Here is a 15,712-nt window from a genome sequence, read left to right on the forward strand (position 1 = left end):
CTTTGTCAATATTCCAATGTACAGTGTAAAATGTGTGTGTGTCCCCTTCCCAACCCCCCCCCCCCCCCCCACCTCCAATGTACAGCCCTCACCCAACCACCCAACCCCACCCCACCCAACCAACCTCCTCCAATGTACAGTTTCTATGCCAAATGTATATACACTCCTTTTCTGGACACTTTTGTATCACAAACAGTACTGTATTTGCAAATCTGATATGTCATAAATGTATAGATGTAGCAGTACTGTCTATCTGTATGTCATGTATGTCATATATGTTATGATGAATTGAAAATGGGGGACCCTGATGTAAACAAGACGAAAGTCTTTCTCTGGTCTGCATCCCCTTAACAATTGTATGTATTGAGCCGTATTGTACTGTACCCATTCTGCAATCTGTTAATAAACTTTTCAATCAATCAATCAAAGTCCCACACCGTGGGACCCCGTCCCATGAACAACGCATGCCTGCTCCTATACAAACAAATAAGTATGCTATTCATTCAGTTGTCTGTGTCAATGTCTGTCAATTTATGAAACGTGTCAGACTCTAGGTGAGCCCCCGATCGACGATATCCGTTGAGTTCATTGTGTGTGTCTGTTGTGCGTGCCGGGGGTGGGGGGGCGTGAACCGACTCATTGCCAGACGTGAGCGATTCGACTCACGCTCACGGCAATGAATCGGCTCGTATGAACGAGTCGCTCATGACCGACCCATCACTAAGCGCGGTTCCTGCACTGAGTCAGTCTGGTCTGCTGCTGCTGCTCGGCGTGGGACCGACATCTGAGCCCCGTCCTCCTGGTGATGGAGGCTCGTCAGGTAGTGACTGACATGTGTTTTCTAGCTGCATGTAGAGAGTGTTTGAGGGGAGTTCTCCTCTTACTGTGTTGTTATTAGCAGCGTCCACAGCTGCTGCTTATCGTCGTGGTGGTTGATGTTAGCCTAGTTAGCACAACCAGCCATTAGCTCTCTCTCTCGTTTCAACTGATCCTGTTTTGTTGGGGATGCTATTTGTTTTCGATATCTGGTATATTTCGGTAGTTTTCCTGCTGGAGCTAGTATTTTCTTAGCTGGTACCGCTGTATCTGGGGCTAGTGTTAGCTTAACTGGGCCTAGTATTAGCTTAACTGTGGCTAGTGTTACCTTAACTGGGGCTAGTGTTACCTTAACTGGGGCTAGTGTTAGCTTAGCTGAGGCTAGTGTTAGCTTAGCTGGGCCTAGTGTTAGCTTAACTGGGGCTAGTGTTAGCTTAGCTGGGGCTAGTATTAGCTTAGCTGGGCCTAGTGTTAGCTTAACTGGGGCTAGTGTTAGCTTAGCTGGGGCTAGTGTTAGCTTAGCTGGGGCTAGTGTTAGCTTAGCTGGGCCTAGTGTTACCTTAACTGGGGCTGGTGTTAGCTTAACTGGTGCTAGTGTTAGCTTAACTGGGGCTATTGTTACCTTAAATGGGGCTATTGTTACCTTAAATGGGGCTTGTGTTAGCTTAACTGGGGCTAGAGTTAGCTTAACTGTGGCTAGTGTTACCTTAACTGTGGCTAGTGTTAGCTTAACTGGGCCTAGAGTTAGCTTAACTGGGGCTAGTGTTAGCTTAACTGGGGCTAGTGTTAGCTTAACTGGGGCTAGTGTTAGCTTAACTGTGGCTAGTGTTAGCTTAACTGGGGCCAGGGGAGGAAACAAACTTTTTGGCTTACCAGCCAACTGGCGAGTATCTGATTTTTTTTTACCAGCCAAAAATAAATCGCTAATTGTGATAATTACTTCTTTGTATGTCTTCGTCTAAATTGATTTTCAATCATAGTAATAATCACATCGTGTCTCTACTCTTTAAAATATTTATTAGCATAAAACATTCATTACTGTCTCTACTCTTCACAATATTAGCATAAAACATTAACATGAAAGAGGGATCTATTCTTGACTGGGTTGGGGTGAACTGGGCATTGAAAGATGCTGGGCTGGACTGGGTTGGGCAGTGAAAGAAAAAAACCTAAGTATGTTGTGAAGTGTATAGATAGATGTGAAATGTATAGATTTAGCAGTACTGTCTATCTTATGTCGTATGCAGTGGTGCGTTATTGAAATCAACTGGGATTGCACGCACCTAATGGCGCCACGCGCCGTACTGTATTGTACCCATTCTGCAATCTGTTAATAAAGTTTTCAATCAAGTTAACTTTGAACCTCGGTTGTCAAGCCGCGTCAATGTTGTGATTCATCTGGGTAGCGTTGTGTTTTTTTCGTAGTCACATTTTGCGGAGACGCTCTCTGATTGGCCACTTCATGTGACATGAGCGCCCAATCGTGTGACGCCTGTTTCTACACCGGTTAATAGGGGTTAGTGTTGTCACGATACTGGAATTTCGACTTCGATACGATACCTTGAAAAGTATCGATACTTCGATACCATTTCGATACCAAAAAAAATATATATATATATATATTTTTTTTGTATTTTTTTTTTAACAAATTTAGCTTTTGTTGCTGGTTGATTCTCCTCAGCTTCGAGTCTGGTACTAAGAGAAGATAAATATAACACTTTTAAAACCCTTTGTTTATCTTTAGATCACACATTTAAAAATAACTGTTCATCTCACTTCAATCATTTTTATTGCAAATGCAGAACATGGTATTTTCTCAAGCAGACAGATGTAAACACTGTAATCTGTGTTGCATGTACCTCACAAACTGAACAGTTAGTAACAGTTTTTATTTAAAGATAACGAGAGCAAGCGAGAGAGAGGTATCGGTAGAGAGAGAGAGAGAGAGAGGTAGCGGTAGATAGAGAGAGAGAGAGAGGTAGCGGTAGATAGAGAGAGGTAGCGGTAGATAGAGAGAGAGAGAGAGAGCGAGAGAGAGAGGTAGCGATAGATGGAGAGAGAGAGGCTATGCTCGGAGAATTTTAGTAATGTTACATTTTCAACAAGATTGCTGCTATTTAAACACTTGGTGGAAACGGGCAAGCTAAGCTAAGGGGGCTAACTTTAGCTGGTAGCTGTAACGTTACAACGAAGCAGCTGTTGATATTATGCGCCATCAGTAGACAACGTATCATGTATTAAACTAGAGTTAATGGTTTAATGCTTCAGTCACAGTGACGTTGAAAGAGCAGCTGTCACGAACCTCTTTCATTTCTTTATGGAGATCGGCGCTGGCACTGCTATTAACACCGCTTGCAAATAGCATTGGGGCATTTGTAGCTTGTCCTTCGTTGTTTACTTGAAACCCGAAGTACCTCCAAACAGCACTTCTGCTGCTTTCTTTATCCACAAGCACAAGTTGCGGAGGCTCTGCATTTACCATCTTCAGCTAAAATGTTTGTTTACTAACTGAAGAAGACGGCTCTGTGACTCTGTGAGGGGGAGGGCTGGACTCGGAGGAGCCGGGGGGCAAGCGCGCTGAGCGCTCTGAACAGCGCGTCAACAACTTGCGGTAGAACACTCGCCAGCAGTGGTACCGATACTGCAGAAAGTATCGGTACTTCGGGAAATGAGTATCGAAGCCTTTTTAAATATTCAGTATCGATATGTATCGATACTTCGATATTTTTGACAACACTAATAGGGGTGCACCGATGTATCGGTCGGGTATCGGTATCGGCCGATAAGCTCGAATGTGCCGATGGCAGTAGCCGATAAATTCAGTCGCGTCCTGCCAACGGCGCCGCCCCCAGTCCCCCCCACACACACACAAGCTACTGCATCAAAGTTACTACTAAATAGGGGTGCACCGATATATCGGTCGGGTATCGGTATCGGCCGATAAGCTCAAATGTGCCGATAGCAGTCGCCGATAAATACCCATCAATTTGTGTAGCGTCAAAAGGCAAAAAAAAAAAAATCACTTGCGACCTACCTGCACAACGCCCGCCGTCCCCCACACACACAAGCTACTGCATCAAAGTAACTACTTATGATTAACAAGGCATTCGTTTTGTGGCATTAACGTTATATAGTTAGTGTTACACGGACAATAACATCAGCATATTATTATTACCCATAGCAGCAAGGCATTACTCCGAGTCCGTTCATTAGCTACCGGGAGATGCAAGACTAACGTTACTGGTGAAAATGTGATTTGCGTTGGAATACTCCTTTGCCAACTTGCTGTACTTTGCTTGCAGGTATGCAGCCATTATTGCTGCATTATGAATAGCCCCAACTTTAGCCAAGGTAACGTTATGGCTAAACCTTTAACAATAGTTAACACTAGCTTTCGGTTAGCTGTTCAATGCTATTAATAACACAACTCCCCGTCAACACCCTCTCTCGGGAAGATGGCATTTAAGAAAGTATCTGCTGTTAAATGACACAAACATACGTTTTGTGGCATTAACGTTATATAGTTGGTGTTACACGTTCAATAACAAGCATATTATTTAACCGACGATAGCAGTAAACAAGACATTACTCCGTTAGTCCGTTCATAGCTCGGTTCCATTCCGTTGCTCATTCCGTACCCAACTACACATTCTGCTAGGGGTGGACGGTATACGGTATAAACGGTATGAATTTGCTCTACGGTATGGATTTTGAGTATACCGTGTAACCGGTAGTGCAGCTCTAAAATAGCAATGACGTCATGTAACCACAGCGCGACTATTTCACTCGCATTTGCCCCTAAAAATAGATAGAATTAGTCATAGATAATAGATATGTGCGAACTGGAAAAAGTTATTTAGGAGCCTTCGCGCAGTGGGCGTGCCAGCCCCTACCGCACGCATGTAAACACGGGTCTAGTAGTCTAGTGGGACGGGACACGGGAGCTGTCGGCGTCTCCCTGAGCTAACGTTAGCTTAGCTACCGTTACAAAATGACCCAGTCAACTATTCACTTTTAGTTTAATACATGATGGGGCATTGTCTAACCGAACGGTATCTAGTCGGCCAGCTACCGATAGCTCCTGACATCAACAAACGCTCCACAAAGTCTAGTACTAGAGACGTGTATGCTACCTGTTAGCTCACGTTAACGCAAGTTAGTTCACCGTTCAAAACGAAATGTCCCATTGAACTAAATAATTCACTGAGGCGTTGTATTAACGTTATATATGCAGTAGCTACAGATAGCTCATGATATCAATGTCTTATAACACTGATTCGATGCGTATTCGAGCTGAGGGCTTGCTAACGTTATAATACCAATACAATAGGGTCCAGGTGCAGCGCCGGAGAATCCTGGCCGTAGCTCTGCTCGAGGCTACTCGAGTATAGGTCCAGGTGCAGCTCCGGAGAATCCTGGCCGTAGCTGGAGGCTACTAGAGTACACACAGACAGTGGAGCTTGTTGCGTGGTGGCGATGTCTCGCAGATAATACCAGTACAAGTCTAATTATATAATATATATATTTTATAAAAAAAAATAAAAAAAATTATATAAAATAATTTTTTTTTTTTATCAAAAACGATGATACCGTGATATATACCGTTACCGTCTATGCTTCAAATTATACCGTGATATACATTTTAGACCATACCGTCCACCCCTACATTCTGCAATCTGTTAATAAAGTTTTCAACCAGACAAATGTATAGAAAGGCTTTGTTTTATTATAACATCTGTTGCAGTAAAATCATTATGTCTCATTTAGTCATGCTGTGGAGTGCCGGTCGGCGGGCCGGGCAGCTAACGTAGCTACGTTAAGTGTGTTCTGCTCTCGCAAACAGAACAATGGCGGCATGCCCGAAAGTAGAAAAATTTATAAACGCTTGCCGATTGGCGGTAAGGACAGCAGGAGGTGGGTGCTAGCGGTGTGGCGTAATTGGCCGAATCGACTGTCAATCAAAATGGTTCCATTGCATTGGTTGAAAGCTCTGGTTGAGAGAATAGTATCCCGCTGCAGGCCGCAAGAATGGTTCCATTGCATTGGTTGAAAGCTCTGGTTGAGAAAATAGTATCCCTCTGCAGGCCGCAAGACGATACTGGGAGAGAGATAGTGATACCATAAACATATTTCTTGATGTTTCCTTTTTTTAAGTAAGTAAAGAGGCCTACAAATACAAACATACACATAAAAATATACAGTAGTTTCATTAAAAAAAATAAAAAAATAAAAAGAAAATAATTTTTTTTTACAAATACTTATATACAAATATACAAATATCGGTATCGGTATCGGCCGATAGTGTTAGTTGAACAATCGGTATCGGTATCGGTGGCCAATTTTCATATCGGTGCATCCCTACTACTAAATATTCAACATTCTCTTTTGAGACTCTGCTTCAGACTCTTATCATTTGGCACTAAAAGCTAAACATTGTCACCGATATGGCTGTCCGCAACATGTCATTAATTGTGTACGCGAGGTGGTCGCTCAGCGACGACGCTAACATGAGCTAGGTTAGCTAGCATGAGCTACTGGGAGATAGAAGACTAACGTTACTGGTGAAAATGTGATTTACGTTGGAATACTCCTTTGCCAACTTGCTGTACTTTGCTTGCAGGTCTGCAGCCATTATTGCTGGATTATGAATAGCCCCAACTTTAGCCAAGGTAACGTTATGGCTAAACCTTTAACGCTAGCTTTCGGTTAGCTGTTCAATGCTATTAATAACACAACCAAGCGAACCTATCACAGCTCCCCGTCAACACCCCTCTCTCGGGAAGATGGCATTTAACACTTTGGTCACCAGGCTTATATTCACAATAAACCATCCCACGCCAGCTCTATTTGTCTATGGAGAAGTTCCCCTTCTTTGCAGGGCTATAACTTTTTAAATTGTATTGCTAAATTGACATTACTATGGCCCATTCAACGTCAAGTATCTATTGTTCAGGGTGTAGCAACGTTATACTTTTTCATTCACATATTCATACTAAAATACGGTCTAAAGCAGGGTTAGAAATTAACTTTTTTTTTCAAGGGCTTTTTTTGCCCACCTTAATTGATTTTCAGGGCTTTTTTTTGTATTTCGGGGGCACTGCATTTTTATGATAAACGGTAGGTGTGGGACGGTTCACAATGGACGGTTCGGTTCGTATCACGGTTTTGGGGTCACGGTTTTCGGTTCGGTTCGATATACATACATTTTTATAAAAAACTAAAATAACACTCAAATCTAAACATGCTTCTCATTTCTTCTCATTCACATATAAAAAAGGTTTACAGTAGGCCTGCCGCGATAAGCAATAAATCGATTAATTGCCGCGATAATTAAAATGAATGCAATGATTTTGACGGGCGCGATTAATTGCTATTTGCGCGTTTGTTTTAATGAGGCGGACCCAGTGCCCCTTGTCAGTCACTGTCCGTGTTGGGAGGCGGGCCGCTGGCTTTACTACAGAGCACAGCACCGGAGCTCCGTGGGGCTAACGTTACCCCTCATTGTGTCTATTCTACTAACGTTACTCATACAAACAGAGTAAACACAGTTTTCAATCAATCAATCAATAACAACATTAACGAGACCCTCGTTGTGTCTATTCTGCTAACGCTAACGTTACCTCTCATTGTGTCTATTCTACAAGCGTTAACGTTAGCTGTAACGTTACCAGTCGCGTCTATTTGCTAACGTTAGCATTAGGTAATAACCGGTTTAAAATGGATGGTGATTACCTCACGTTGTGTATTCTACTAGCATTAACGTTACTCATACAAACAATCAATAGCGAGTTATATTGATCACGCTATGTACGATAGCCATGCTAAAACGCTAGCACAACATTAGCACCTAACCTAACAACAAGCCTTAACAAGTCAGCGATCTTTTTGCGAGACTAAACTCTCCGCTCGGTGGCAAATTGTGTTGATGTCGGTTTTGTTTAATCAATAAATGAGGCAGAATACACAGTGACTGTATCCTTTGTTTATTGCACTTGTGCCTGCTGCAAACATAATGATTATGAAATCCTAGAGACGCGTCTCTATTCTGACCAATCAGTGGTCTGCAGTGTTTCACGTGACTTTTCTGGTACCCAAAGTACCTGATAATCGCAACAATACTTCCGGTCCGGTCGGTGGGCTTCAAAATAAAAGTCTAAAACACCGGAAAAGACGGAGCGGTGGGCTTCAAAATAAACGTTTTGGGAAATAAATTTCTCCAAAAAAAAAATGCTCTAACCGGTCGCAATAATATCGCTTATCGCGATATTTTCGGGGGCAATTAATCGCCCAGCAAAATGTGTTATCGTGGCAGGCCTAGTTTACAGTGTTTACAGCCTTAAATAATGTTTGGCACACAAAGACCGAACTGACTGAAAAATATAGGCTACATTTGTCAAAGTATTAACTTAATGCAAACAAACAATATGCTCAGCCAGCACTAGACTTTCCTTTCTTTAATATAAACACAAAAAAACAATGTCAACCATGTTTAAATTCCCTGATTGTCAGTTCTTAATGGAAAGATTCGTTTTCTGCTTGAAATTATTATGTATCTGTCTACATTTATTTAGCCTAACATTATTTAAATATTGAGTGCAACTGTGGTGGATTACGTAATTCGTTGAGTTGGAACTATCTATGGGTTGGCGCCGGGTCCCCACGGACATTTTAGCGTGTGGCACCTTCAGCTCCGGTAACGTTAGGACTTGGAGTTCATAACATCAACAAGCAGCACGAAAGCAGCAATAGTCCCGGTTGGAGTTAGTAAAACACAGTTGTATGTTAGCCTTCTTGGATGTTGAATAAACGCCTATCATTGTCTTTAAACACCCCGCCTCTCAGACTCTCATTTCCTCCTCTGCTAGGCTGCTAGCTAGTAGCACTAACTACGGTAACATTTCGTTGACTATTAGCTGGGGCTAGTGCTACCATAGTTCAACATGCGTTGTGTAGTACAAACTGCTAACGCTATGGCAAGATGTGTGTAGGCCTATGTAATGTTAATGGCTATGTTTTTAAAGTCGTAATGAAGATTGATTTATATTGTGCTTGCCATTTACACAAACTGACTAGCACCTGGCTGCAGTGCTAGTGCTGCTGCTGCCTGCAGCCAGTGCCCCCCTCTCCCGGCTCCGCCAAATGAAGTTTTTTTTTATTTGCGCGTCATCTGAACCGTACGACACACAGACGCTCCATTACCGGATAAATATATATATATAATTGTAAACTGTCGGGGGCATTTTGTGCCCCCCTTAACTGATTTTCGAGGGCATTTTGTCCATTTTCAAGGGCATTATGCCCCAAGCCCCCGTTAATTTCGAACCCTGGCTAAGTATACATGTTTTTATCGTTTTCTGCAGCATTCTCCAGAACGTGATTCATAGCCCTAAATGCATTATATTGATGATCAAATACAGTTTGATAGCAATCTGCGCGAGATAAAAAATGTCAAATGGACGTGCTTCTATTGTTTAAAAGGATCCCCATTAGCGAGCTAGTCTTCCTGGGGTCCACATAGAAAGACAACAGAAAACACAAAACATAACAACATGAGATGCATATGACAATCACAATTAACAATGATAATCTAAAAACAGTAAAACATTGTAGACATCATTATCAACATCAGAATATTTTGCTCACATATTTAAGTAGTGCATTCTCAGGTGGTATTTGAAAGACACTTTACTATTCAATTTACTTATGTTCAGTGGGCAGTTATTCCAATGATTGATGGCACGATAAACAACAGTCCTCTTTAAAGCATTTTGATTTTGGACGTGGTAACATAATCTGTCCATCAGCTGACCTAGTAAAATAAGAATGAACCTGACTGCATCTGACAATTTGTTTGTATAAGAAAACAGGTTGAGACGAAAAGACAGTGTTCCTGAAAAAATGTAACTGTGTTGAAAACAGAAGTTACTACTTATCATCTGATGTTGACCGGATGGGGGGGGGGTCGTTTATAATTCCGTGGCCAACGTTAGATGATTCATCTAGTGTGGGTGATATGATCATTAGAGCAGTTTGTATCGAACACGTTAAAAAATAACGCTGAAACTTACCGTAGCTTCCTCGTAGCGTTGGGCGATGAGCGTGGAGCAGAAATATTCCTATTATGGGATGTAGAAATATGCGATCCATCTCCAGGTTGTATAATAGTATATACGTCCAAATCATGTTGTTTATCGAGTTATTGGTAACGGATTGCTATCCATTGTGTCTAGCTCGAGTCCTGGGACTATTAGCGAGTGATCGGACCGAATTGGAATGAGCACCAGTTTCAGTTTCCTGTTTCCGGTTTGGGCGATCCGCCGATCGGCCACCAGATGGCGCTCTTGAACCGTTGGAGAGTTGAGAGGGGATCAACAGTAGATCTCAAGTCTCCGGGGGAGAAATATGATTGCGATCACAGATTTTTGAAATATTGATATCAAAGACGTGGTACGGCGTCTTTGGCAGAATGAGCATGGCGGGGAATGACGTGGTAAGGCGTTTTTGGCGACCATAGTGTTAAGAAAGTATCTGCTGTTAAAATGACACAAACATTCGTTTTGTGGCATTAACGTTATATAGTTAGTGTTACACGTTCAATAACATCAGCATATTATTTACCCGCTGATAGCAAGCAAGCAAGGCATTACTCCGTTCATAGCTCAGTTCCATTCCGTTGCTCATTCCGTACCCAACTACCCATTCTGCAATCTGTTAATAAAGTTTTCAACCAGACAAATGTATAGAAAGGCTTTGTTTTATTATAACATTTGTTGCAGTAAAATCATTGTCTCGTTTGGTCATCCTGTGGAGCGCGCTGGTCGGCGCCGGCGGGCAGCTAACATATTAGCTTGTTGTGGTTCTCGCAAGCAGATCAATGGCGGCATGCCCAGAAGTAGAAAATGAATAAACGCTTGCCGATTGGTGGTAAGAACAGCAGGAGGTGGGTGCTAGCGGTCTGGCGTAATTGGCCGAATCGACTGTCAATCAAAATGGTTCTATTGCATTGGTTGAAAGCTCTGGTTGAGAGAATAGTATCCATCTGCAGGCCGCCAGACGATACTGGGAGAGGGATAGTGATACATGGCATGGTGGAATTAATACCATAAACATATTTCTTGATGTTTCCCTTTTTTAAGTAAGTAAAGAGGCCTACAAATACAAACATACTATACAAATATACAGTAGTTTCATTAAAAAAATTAAAATTAAAAAAAAAATATTAAAAAAAATTACAAATACTTATTTTTTGCCACAAGTATCAGTATCGGTATCGGCCGATTGTGTTAGTTGAACAATTGGTATCGGTGGCCAATTTTCATATCTGTGCATCCCTACCGGTTAAGCTTAGGCACTCTTTTGAAGTTGGTTAAGGTTGGAGTTTGTCTTAGAGCAGGGCGATAGAACACCAGCCCTGATTCCAAACTCTAACCTTAACCAACTTCGAAAGAGTCGCCTAAGCTTAACCAGTGATAAACTAGGCGTTAGGTAGTTTGCTGCTGTTCAAGGCGGAAATGGGCAAAGACACAGCTCGTCACGCGATTGGGCGCACATGTCAGTGGCCAATCGGAGAGCGTCAGTCAGTGGCCAATCAGAGAGCGTCTCCGCAAAATGCGGCTACAAAAAAAACGCATCTGGCTAAGCATCACAACGGTGTTCACTTACTGTGCCTTAAGACTGCACGGTGGTCTTACGACAGTGCTGTGAAGTACCGTCAAGTAGGGGTGCACCGATGTATCGGTCGGGTATCGGTATCGGCCGATAAGCTCAGATGTGTAGATGGCAGTAGCCGATAAATATCCATCAATTTGTGTCTCGTCAAAAGGCAAAAAAAAGGTTCAGTCAAAGCTAGGGATGGGTACCTTTCACATTTGAACCGGTACCTGTGAATCGATACCGGTACCCAACGGTACCTTTTTTCGGTACTTTAGTCTCAAGAAAATCCAAACTTCAAATAACTACAATTTCGACAGTTTTCGGCTTGTCATTGCTCCGACTGCTTTGTTGTTGAATCAAGTCAAATCCTTGGTAAGCATATATTGTGCGTGTGAACGTTGACATGAAAAGAAGAGAGTTTTTATTTTTTTGGTTTCTCACTTGATTCGATACTCGGTAGTACCGACGTGTTTCGGTTCGGTACCTCAAAAGTACCGAATTCGGTACCCATCCCTAGTCAAAGCGACCTGCACAATGCCGCCCCCACACACACACAAGCTACTAGTGTTGTCAAAAATAACGAAGTATCGATACCGATACTGAATATTTAAAATGGTTTCGATACTCATTTCCCGAAGTACCGATACTTTCTGCAGTATCGATACCAGCTGGCTTGCTCCCGCAAGTTGTTGACAGACAGACACGCTGCTGTCCTCCTCCTCCTCAGAGACTAACAGATACAAGCTGCTGCAGCCTCCTCCCCCTCACAGACGCGTCAGACCTGTCTTCAGTTTGTAAACAAAGCTATTAGCTAACGTTAGCTAGTCCGTTAGCTCTGTTAGCTTATGCTAGCTAGCTGGCCACCTTGATAATTACTTCATGGAAACGGAGTAACGTCACGCCGAGCCCACCCACACTACACCAGAAAACAGCAGAAGTGCTGTTTGGAGGTACTTCGGGTTTGAAGTAAACAACGAAGGACAAGCTAAAAATTCCATGATGCCCATTTGCAAGCGGTGTTAGAGCAGTGCCAACGTGGATCTCCATAAAGAAATGAAAGAGGTTCGTGACAGCTGCTCTTTCAACGTCACTGACTGAAGCATTAAACCATTAACTCTAGTTTAATACATGATACGTTGTCTACTGATGGCGCATAATATCAACAGCTGATTCGTTGTTAGTAACGTTACAGCTATTAGCTAACGTTAGCTACTGCTAGTCGTTCCTCCGTTAGCTTAGCTGGCCACCTTTATAATGGGTTAACGTTTAAACGTTATGTCGAGGTCATACAATACTACAGTCGCCATAAGGTTAACGTTACCCCGTTTCCATGAAGTGTTTAACACTTTGATTGCCTAAGGCTAAATTCATGATATACCATCCCTTGCCAGCTCTATTTGTCTATGGAAAAGTTCCCCTTCTTTGCAGGGCTATAACTTTTTAAATTCTATTGCTAAATTGCCATTATTAGGGCCCATTCAAGGTCCTATATGTATTGTTCATTGTGTAGCAACGTTAAACTTTTTCATTCACATATTCATAGTAAAATATGGTCTAAAGTATAAGTATGTTTTCATCTCTTTCTGCAGCTTTCTCCAGAATGTGATTTATAGCCCCAAATGCATTATATTGATGATGAAATACAGTTTGGTAGGAATCTGTGCGAGATCAAAAATTTCAATTGGACGTACTTCTAGAAGTTTCTACGTATCATCTGATGATGACCGGATGGGCGGGGGATCGTTTATAATTCCGTGGGCAGGGTTATATCATTCATCTAGTGTGGGTGATATGATCATCAGAGCAGTTTATATCGAACATGTTCAAAAATAACGCTGAATCTTACCGTATCTTCCTCGCGCCGTTGGACGATGAGCGTGGAACTGAAATATTCCTATTATGGGATGTAGAAATACGCTATCTATTTCCAGGTTGTATAATAGTATATACGTCCAAATCATGTTGTTTATCGAGTTATTGGCAACGGATCGCTATGTATTGTGTCGAGATCGAGTCCCGGGACCTATAGAGAGTGCCCGGAAGTAATATGGGTGAATAGCACATCGTCCTAGTAACTTCCTCTTTGGCGATTGCACCGATCGGCCACCAGATGGCGCTCTTGAACCGCTAGAGGTTTGAGAGGAGCTCAGAACTGTGTGTGAAGGCTGCGGATGGAAAATATGATTCCGATCACAGATTTTTGAAATATTGATATTAAAGACGAGTTACGGCGTCCTCTGCAACTTGAGCATGGCGGGGAAGGACGCCTAAACACGTTTTCGGCACTTAAAGTGTTAAATAGCAGCAATCTTGTTGAAAATGTAACGTTACTAAATGCTCTCTCCCTCTCTCGTTATCTTTAAATAAAAATCGAAACTGTTACTAATAGGGATGCACCGATATGAAAATTTGCCACCGATACCGATATTTGTGGCACATTTTTTAAAAAATATTTTTTAAATATTTTATTTTTTTTGTAATATTTTCTTTTTGTAATTTTTTTTATGAAACTACTGTATATTTGTGTTATGGTATCTGCTATAGATGTGGATGGATTGTGGAGCCAATCTTTATATGTCCAAATATGAAGTAGATCATATCTTTAATAATAACCCGTTTGAGAAATGTGTCAAATCTTATATGCGCTATATTGACTATCTGTTTTTTATTTGGTGTGGTTCAGCATCTGATCTTTTTGCCTTCCTCGAGTACCTGAACACCTGTAGAAGAACGATAAAGTTTACATTGAAGTTTGATATGCATCATTTACCCTTCCTCGATGTTCTGATCAAGAAAGCCCCAGATGGCATCTCATTACACAGAGGTTTTTAAAAAGGAGACAGACCGTAACTCGTTCTTGCATTATTCCAGTTATCACACCCCAGCCTTGAAGAACAGTCTTCCTTGTAGCCAAATACTTCGTTATAAGAGAATATGTGATACTGACGATACATTTATTGCACAAGCAGAAATCCTCTGTGGAAGTGCTGTTTTTGTGTGTCTGTGCATCATGCACTTTGATTATATGCACTTTTACTGTAATTTGTGCCACTATGCACTTAACTATATGCACTTTTAGGGGATGTTGATATCAATTTTAGCATTTGTCCTTTTATACTGTCTGTGTTTTTACATATTTTTCCTGTACTGTTTCTACTCTGCTCCTGTATTGGATTAGTTGTAGACACGCAGTGTTTGCTCTGTACCTGTATTCCAATGTGGATTCGTCCATACATGGCAAATAAAATCTTTGACTTTGACGAAGCCTTAACCTGTTCCACCAGTGGAATATTTTTGCCTAAAAAATATATACCTAGGTAAATGGAATATTGCTCCACTTCTACAAGGGCCATTTGCATATTCTTGGTATCTAGGGACATCTATGGACCTCAGGGAATGTATTCAGTGTCAGAAATATTGTGTCTATTACTAGGCTTGCTTAAATTGTGATGAAACAAAGGAGAATATGAATTATGATTTCTTTGACAGTGAATAACACCATGATGATAATGACCAAACTTTCCCCACAGTGCAACCGTTTAGAAACTAATTTCAGATCTAATTGTTCCTACATGTTAACAATAGGGAAGAGAAACTAACTGTTTTAAAATTTGTCAAACGTTACCTTTTGTGGCTTATCCCGAATAACAGTTATTGAAATAATTCATACATAGCTCTGAACCTTGAACCCCATATAATCTTTCAGGAAGTGTAGTTTGGAAAAATTCCAAATCTATCTAAAGGCAGTTTTAACCTATTGCTAATAGGGGTGGGAATCACCAGTTTCATCATGATACGATACGATATCGATTCTTTGGACAACGATACGATATTTGCCGATATCACAAAGTCTCTCACGATACAATACGATACGATTAGATTCAGGTGCCTGCGATCGATATGAGATGATATCATATGCCCATTTAACACAATCAGTAACATTTAGATAAACAAAAAAAAGGTAATGAAAATATCATTTGACATTTGTATTTTTGAGCTCTTCCAGACATTTAAAGGAAAATCAATCTATTGTTTTTAATACAAATATACCTCCTGTTAACTGTAAAGTGCCACGTTTTTATATATTGAGCTTTAAACTTTAAGCTAAATTTTTTGGAACTCAAAACTCACAACCTCCCTCTCCCAAACCGTTCCTACAACAATTTGTTGATGTTGCATGATCATGTATAGGCCTACATTTATTATGTATTATATTGTTTATGTTTAAATAACATTTAAACAT

The 15,712-nt window shown here is 41.3% G+C and overlaps 1 protein-coding gene across 1 annotated transcript in view; it reads left to right on the forward strand.

Annotated features, from left to right (window-relative positions):
• Positions 1 to 796: 796 nt before the first annotated feature.
• Positions 797 to 15,712, forward strand: part of LOC311233349 (uncharacterized protein) — a gene marked incomplete at its 3' end in the record, with an annotated part of 71,340 nt that continues 56,424 nt past the window's right edge. Inside the window, exon 1 of the mRNA XM_084320324.1 lies at positions 797 to 820. The remainder of the gene's footprint in view (positions 821 to 15,712) is intronic.

Source organism: Notolepis coatsorum, assembly GCF_963971535.1.
Source record: "Notolepis coatsorum genome assembly, chromosome: 8".
Classification (NCBI taxonomy): Eukaryota; Metazoa; Chordata; class Actinopteri; order Aulopiformes; family Paralepididae; genus Notolepis; species Notolepis coatsorum.